This window comes from Crinia signifera, chromosome 19 (assembly GCF_055691185.1).
Source record: "Crinia signifera chromosome 19, ASM5569118v1, whole genome shotgun sequence".
NCBI classification, from domain to species: Eukaryota; Metazoa; Chordata; class Amphibia; order Anura; family Myobatrachidae; genus Crinia; species Crinia signifera.
Window position 1 is genome coordinate 1,747,493 of NC_139226.1, and position 8,132 is coordinate 1,755,624.

The window sequence follows — 8,132 nt, forward strand, 5'->3', positions numbered from 1 at the left end:
TGTGTCCCGCTGCTCTCCCCATGTGGTTAGATTGGCACCTCCTGTGTGTGTTCCGCTGCTCTCCCCATGTGGTTAGATTAGCACCTCCTGTGTGTGTTCCGCTGCTTTCCCCATGTGGTTAGATTAGCACCTCCTGTATGTGTCCTTCTGCTCTCCCCATGTGGTTATATTAGCACCTCCTGTGTGTGTCCCGCTGCTCTGTCCATGTGGTGAGATTGGCATCTCCTGTATGTGTCCCGCTACTCTCCCCATGTGGTTGTATTAGCACCTCCTGTATGTGTCCCGCTGCTCTCCCCATGCGGTTAGATTAGCACCTCCTGTGTGTGTTCTGCTGCTCTCCCCATGTGGTTATATTAGCACCTCCTGTGTGTGTTCCGCTGCTCTCCCCATGTGGTTATATTAGCACCTCCTGTGTGTGTTCCGCTGCTCTCCCCATGCGGTTAGATTAGCACCTCCTGTATGTGTCCCGCTGCTCTCCCCAAGTGGTTATATTAGCACCTCCTGTGTGTGTTCCGCTGCTCTCCCCATGTGGTTATATTAGCACCTCCTGTGTGTGTTCCGCTGCTCTCCCCATGCGGTTAGATTAGCACCTCCTGTATGTGTCCCGCTGCTCTCCCCAAGTGGTTATATTAGCACCTCCTGTGTGTGTTCCGCTGCTCTCCCCATGTGGTTATATTAGCACCTCCTGTGTGTGTTCCGCTGCTCTCCCCATGTGGTTAGATTAGTACCTCCTGTATGTGTCCCGCTGCTCTCCCCATGTGGTTAGATTAGTACCTCCTGTATGTGTCCCACTGCTCTCCCCATTTGGTTGTATTAGCACCTCCTGTATGTGTCCCGCTGCTCTCCCCATGTGGTTATATTAGCATCTCCTGTGTGTGTCCCGCTGCTCTCCCCATGTGGTTATATTAGCACCTCCTGTGTGTGTTCCGTTGCTTTCCCCATGTGGTTATATTAGCACCTCCTGTATGTGTCCCGCTGCTCTCCCCATGTGGTTATATTAGCACCCCCTGTGTGTGTTCCGCTGACCGCAGCTCTCCCCATGTGGTTATATTAGCACCTCCTGTGTGTGTCCCGCTGCTCTCCCCATGTGGTTATATTAGCACCTCCTGTGTGTGTTCCGCTGCTTTCCCCATGTGGTTATATTAGCACCTCCTGTATGTGTCCCGCTGCTCTCCCCATGTGGTTATATTAGCACCTCCTGTATGTGTCCCGCTGCTCTCCCCATGTGGTTATATTAGTACCTCCTGTATGTGTCCCGCTGCTCTCCCCATGTGGTTATATTAGTACCTCCTGTATGTGTCCCGCTGCTCTCCCCATGTGGTTATATTAGCACCTCCTGTATGTGTCCCGCTGCTCTCCCCATGTGGTTAGATTGGCACCTCCTGTGTGTGTTCCGCTGCTCTCCCGATTCGGTTAGATTAGCACCTCCTGTATGTGTCCCGCTGCTCTCCCCATGTGGTTAGATTGGCACCTCCTGTATGTGTCCCGCTGCTCTCCCCATGTGGTTATATTAGCACCTCCTGTGTGTGTTCCGCTACTTTCCCCATGTGGTTAGATTGGCACCTCCTGTGTGTGTTCCGCTGCTCTCCCCATGTGGTTATATTAGCACCTCCTGTATGAGTCCCGCTGCTCTCCCCATGTGGTTAGATTGGCACCTCCTGTGTGTGTCCCGCTGCTCTCCCCATGTGGTTATATTAGCACCTCCTCTGTGTGTTCCGCTGCTCTCCCCATGTGGTTAGATTAGCACCTCCTGTGTGTGTTCCGCTGCTCTCCCCATGTGGTTATATTAGCACCTCCTGTGTGTGTCCCGCTGCTCTCCCCATGTGGTTATATTAGCACCTCCTGTATGTATCCCGCTGCTCTGTCCATGTGGTGAGATTGGCATCTCCTGTATGTGTCCCGCTACTCTCCCCATGTGGTTATATTAGCACCTCCTGTGTGTGTTCCGCTGCTCTCCCCATGTGGTTAGATTGGCACCTCCTGTGTGTGTTCCGCTGCTCTCCCCATGTGGTTAGATTGGCACCTCCTGTGTGTGTCCCGCTGCTCTCCCCATGTGGTTAGATTGGCACCTCCTGTGTGTGTTCCGCTGCTCTCCCCATGTGGTTAGATTAGCACCTCCTGTGTGTGTTCCGCTGCTTTCCCCATGTGGTTAGATTAGCACCCCCTGTGTGTGTTCCGCTGCTCTGTCCATGTGGTGAGATTGGCATCTCCTGTATGTGTCCCGCTACTCTCCCCATGTGGTTAGATTAGCACCTCCTGTATGTGTCCCGCTGCTCTCCCCATGCGGTTAGATTAGCACCTCCTGTATGTGTCCCGCTACTCTCCCCATGTGGTTATATTAGCACCTCCTGTGTGTGTTCCGCTGCTCTGTCCATGTGGTTATATTAGCACCTCCTGTGTGTGTTCCGCTGCTCTGTCCATGTGGTTAGATTAGCACCTCCTGTATGTGTTCCGCTGCTCTCCCCATGTGGTTAGATTGGCACCTCCTGTGTGTGTCCCGCTGCTCTCCCCATGTGGTTAGATTGGCACCTCCTGTGTGTGTTCCGCTGCTCTCCCCATGTGGTTAGATTAGCACCTCCTGTGTGTGTTCCGCTGCTTTCCCCATGTGGTTAGATTAGCACCTCCTGTATGTGTCCTTCTGCTCTCCCCATGTGGTTATATTAGCACCTCCTGTGTGTGTCCCGCTGCTCTGTCCATGTGGTGAGATTGGCATCTCCTGTATGTGTCCCGCTACTCTCCCCATGCGGTTGTATTAGCACCTCCTGTGTGTGTTCTGCTGCTCTCCCCATGTGGTTATATTAGCACCTCCTGTGTGTGTTCCGCTGCTCTCCCCATGTGGTTATATTAGCACCTCCTGTGTGTGTTCCGCTGCTCTCCCCATGCGGTTAGATTAGCACCTCCTGTATGTGTCCCGCTGCTCTCCCCAAGTGGTTATATTAGCACCTCCTGTGTGTGTTCCGCTGCTCTCCCCATGTGGTTATATTAGCACCTCCTGTGTGTGTTCCGCTGCTCTCCCCATGTGGTTAGATTAGCACCTCCTGTGTGTGTCCCGCTGCTCTCCCCATGTGGTTGTATTAGCACCTCCTGTATGTGTCCCGCTGCTCTCCCCATGTGGTTAGATTGGCACCTCCTGTATGTGTCCCGCTGCTCTCCCCATGTGGTTATATTAGCACCTCCTGTATGTGTCCCGCTGCTCTCCCCATGTGGTTATATTAGCACCTCCTGTGAGTGTTCCGCTGCTCTCCCCATGTGGTTAGATTAGCACCTCCTGTATGTGTCCCGCTGCTCTCCCCATGTGGTTATATTGGCACCTCCTGTATGTGTCCCGCTGCTCTCCCCATGTGGTTAGATTGGCACCTCCTGTGTGTGTCCCGCTGCTCTCCCCATGTGGTTATATTGGCACCTCCTGTATGTGTCCCGCTGCTCTCCCCATGTGGTTAGATTGGCACCTCCTCTGTGTGTTCCGCTGCTCTCCCCATGTGGTTAGATTAGCACCTCCTGTGTGTGTTCCGCTGCTCTCCCCATGTGGTTAGATTGGCACCTCCTGTGTGTGTTCCGCTGCTCTCCCCATGTGGTTAGATTAGCACCTCCTGTATTGATCCTTGTACCTGCATCCTGGGAGTCATCCTGAACTTGTCCCCCACACCCTGCTGCCATGTTACTGGTCTTGTATAAGCAGAACATCAGGTACAGTCTGAGCCCCGAATATGCTCTATAATAATTATATTTACTGATTAACGTTTATTTCTATGGCACAGCATACTACTAACACTTTACAGCTGGTGATAAATGAGCCTGGGTGTGGTCGGACAGACGAGGGGTGAGGTGCTGCCACGGGGACGGTTGTTGCACAGTACTCAGTATATACAGTATACATCGACGGGCGGTTTCCATAATTCTATACAACATCTGTAGAGGAAGGTTCAGGTGAATGAAACATTAATATATGGCAGAAAGGGAGCCAAGCAGTGATGGTTTTAGTTGGTTATCTTACACCAAATGAATACAGGGTTTCTGACCGTTCCGGATTGTAATGACGTTTGGGAAATTCACTGATGCCTTGGTTGTGGAGATACTGTACACTCAGACCGGGCTCAGTACACTGGTTCTGCTGTTCTACGCCACTGCAGCTGGACTTCTATACCAAATAAATGCTAAGTGGTTATGGTCCTGATTCTGGTTGACTTGCAAAAGCAAATTCTCTTTCTAATGGACAAAACCGTGCTGCACTGCAGGTGGGGCAGATGTAACATGTGCAGAGAAAGTTAGATTTGTTTCTGTGCAGGGTAAATACTGGGTGCTTAATACTTACACTGCAATATAGATATCAGTTTGAACACACCCCACCCAAATCTAACTCTCTCTCTGCACATGTTACATCTGCCCCACCTGCAGTGTCCATTAGAAATCAAATATGCTTTTGCAAGTGAACCAGATTCAGGGCGGGATTCTCTAAAATCTGCAGCCCTCTTCGCCGGCCACCGCATTTCTAATGACCGCATATTCTCTAAAATATGTGGTCATTAACGCAAGGGACAGCTCTTGCGGTAAGAGCTGTCCCTTGCGATGCGGCGCCGTTGCTGTACTTCCGGGTCTATGACCCGGGAGTCCGTCTGCGCATGCGCAGACTGACGCGCCGGCCGCAGGGCATGCTGGGAGGGATCCGTGACGGATCCCTCACACACCGCTGCAGTAAGAAGCCCATAGGCTTCTGTAGGGAACCGCCAGCTTTTGCTGGCGATTCCCTCCGCAGCGGTGACACTGCGGAGGGAGGTTAGAGAATACAGAAATGCGGTAAAAACCCCGATAACGGGGTTTTTACCGCATTTCTGTAATAGAGAATCTCGCCCTCAGGCCCTTAGTTAAAAATCGATCCTGCACGAATTAACAATGTGGCTTATGTTTGACCTACTTCAACAAACCTTAAATAACAAGTGAATACATATAATAACATGGAGAATATATTACAATAATGGAATACCTGCAGTAAAAACTAGAGATGAGCGGGATCGCTATATAAGTCCTGCCATTTTAGCAGTTTTTATGCTTGAAAAAAAAAAAAATCAGAACCCAAAACGTTGAGGGGGAGTTTTGGCAAAGCCCAGTGGAGCCCAAAACCTGAAGGTAATCAGAACCCAAAACGGGAAAAGTGGCCGGTGCTCACCCCTAGTAAGAACCCCTTTTGTGTTAGAGATGACAACAGGTCCACACCAGGTTCTCCGGAAAGTAAATCGTATTCCCGCTAATGTCCGTCCAATACGATCCCCAATCAGTAATGTAATAGTATTCATTATGAAGAAAAGCACTTTTGACCCAACCGCCGGCTATCGCGACTTATTGAATGTATAGGGTTTATCAAGGCACCAGATATCTGATTATAAAGAGGACTGCGCCTCTATAAATGAGAATTTGCCATGGATAGTCAGCCATCCCGCCCCCCGATGGTGAGAAGTCAGGTGTAGGTCTCACCGCCTGCCGGAGAGGATGGACATAGACATGGTGCAGCCACGCGGTGTGTTAGGGAGAGAGCACTAATGTCAGCAGCAGCTGGATATCCCGAAAGCAGCGGGAGTCTTTAATAAGGGGGAAGAGGGTACAGCGGACAGGTGGTACACCCGGTGATCCACAAGCACGTTTCGCTGTATTAGAGAGGTTTCTCAGATAACACGTGTGTACACTGGCATGACAGATTCTTGCAGCTGGATATCCCTGAAGCAGCGGGAGTCTTCTATAAGGGGGAAGAGGGTACAGCGGACAGGTGGTACACCCGGTGATCCACAAGCGCGTTTCGCTGTATTAGAGAGGTTTCTCAGATAACACGTGTGTACACTGGCACGACAGATTCTTGCAGCTGGATATCCCGGAAGCAGCGGGAGTCTTCTATAAGGGGGAAGAGGGTACAGCGGACAGGTGGCACACCCGGTGATCCACCAACGCGTTTCGCTGTATTAGAGAGGTTTCTCAGATAAAGCGTGTGTACACTGGCACGACAGATTCTTGCAGCTGGATATCCCGGAAGCAGCGGGAGTCTTCTATAAGGGTGAAGAGGGTTCAGCGGACAGGTGGTACACATGGTGATCCACAAGCGCGTTTCGCTGTATTAGAGAGGTTTCTCAGATAACGCGTGTGTACACTGGCATGACAGATTCTTGCAGCTGGATATCCCAGAAGCAGCGGGAGTCTTCTATAACGGGGAAGAGGGTACAGCGGACAGGTGGTACACCCGGTGATCCACAAGCGCGTTTCGCTGTATTAGAGAGGTTTCTCAGATAACGCGTGTGTACACTGGCACGACAGATTCTTGCAGCTGGATATCCCGGAAGCAGCAGGAGTCTTCTATAAGGGGGAAGAGGGTACAGCGGACAGGTGGTACACCCGGTGATCCACAAGCGCGTTTCGCTGTATTAGAGAGGTTTCTCAGATAACGCGTGTGTACACTGGCACGACAGATTCTTGCAGCTGGATATCCCGGAAGCAGCGGGAGTCTTCTATAAGGGGGAAGAGGGTACAGCGGACAGGTGGTACACCCGGTGATCCACAAGCGCGTTTCGCTGTATTAGAGAGGTTTCTCAGATAACGCATGTGTACACTGGCACGACAGATTCTTGCAGCTGGATATCCCGGAAGCAGCGGGAGTCTTCTATAACGGTGAAGAGGGTACAGCGGACAGGTGGTACACCCGGTGATCCACAATCGCGTTTCGCTGTATTAGAGAGGTTTCTCAGATAACGCGTGTGTACACTGGCATGACAGATTCTTGCAGCTGGATATCCCAGAAGCAGCAGGAGTCTTCGATAACGGGGAAGAGGGTACAGCGGACAGGTGGTACACCCGGTGATCCACAAGCGCGTTTCGCTGTATTAGAGAGGTTTCTCAGATAACGCGTGTGTACACTGGCACGACAGATTCTTGCAGCTGGATATCCCGGAAGCAGCGGGAGTCTTCTATAAGGGGGAAGAGGGTACAGCGGACAGGTGGTACACCCGGTGATCCACCAATGCGTTTCGCTGTGTTAGAGAGGTTTCTCAGATAACGCTTGTGTACACTGGCACGACAGATTCTTGCAGCTGGATATCCCGGAGCAGCAGGAGTTTTCTATAAGGGGAAAGAGGGTACAGCGGACAGGTGGTACACCCGGTGATCGACCAACGCGTTTCGCTGTATTAGAGAGGTTTCTCAGATAACGCGTGTGTACACTGGCACGACAGATTCTTGCAGCTGGATATCCCGGAAGCAGCGGGAGTCTTATATAAGGGGGAAGAGGGTACAGCGGACAGGTGGTAACCCCGGTGATCCACCAACGCGTTTCGCTGTATTAGAGAGGTTTCTCAGATAACGCGTGTGTACACTGGCACAACAGATTCTTGCAGCTGGATATCCCGGAAGCAGCGGGAGTCTTCTATAAGGGGAAAGAGGGTACAGCGGACAGGTGGTACACCCGGTGATCCACCAACGCGTTTCGCTGTATTAGAGAGGTTTCTCAGATAACACGTGTGTACACGTCCTCCGACCTTTTCATACCCCCACTATCCACGTCGGCGTGGAGTTCAGAATAGAAAGTGTGGCGAGCGCAGCGAGCCCAGCGAGGGGACACGGATACCTGTGAAGCCCGCGAGGGGACTCCGATACCTGTGAAGGTATCCGCGTCCGCTCGCCACGCTTCGGGCTCGGTGGTTTGCTGCGCTCGCCACACTTTCTATTCTCAACTCCACGCCGACGTGGATAGTGGGGGTATGAAAAGGTCGGAGGACGCGTACCGCCGCCCCTCGCGGGCTCGCTGCACTCGCCACGCTTCGGGTTCACGTTTATAGTGGGGGGGTGGCGTGGGGGTGCATTTCACATTGTAAGCACCCATTAGGGTGCTTAAAAGCACCCTTTATGGTGCTTATATGATCTTTCATCGCATAGGGGGCAAACATCGCGTTGCATCGCATGCCATGCGATGCGATGAAAACATCGCGCGATGCACATCGGGGGCGCCGCTATAATACACAAGTACCAAAAATTATATTTATTTCGAAAAGCCAAATTTATAAAAGAAATTTAAAAAATACCCAAATTTGTTGGTGAGTTTCCAGCATTTTATTTTGGGGTGATGCAGGATGAGGCCGAGATGTCTCTGCTTAAGCTAC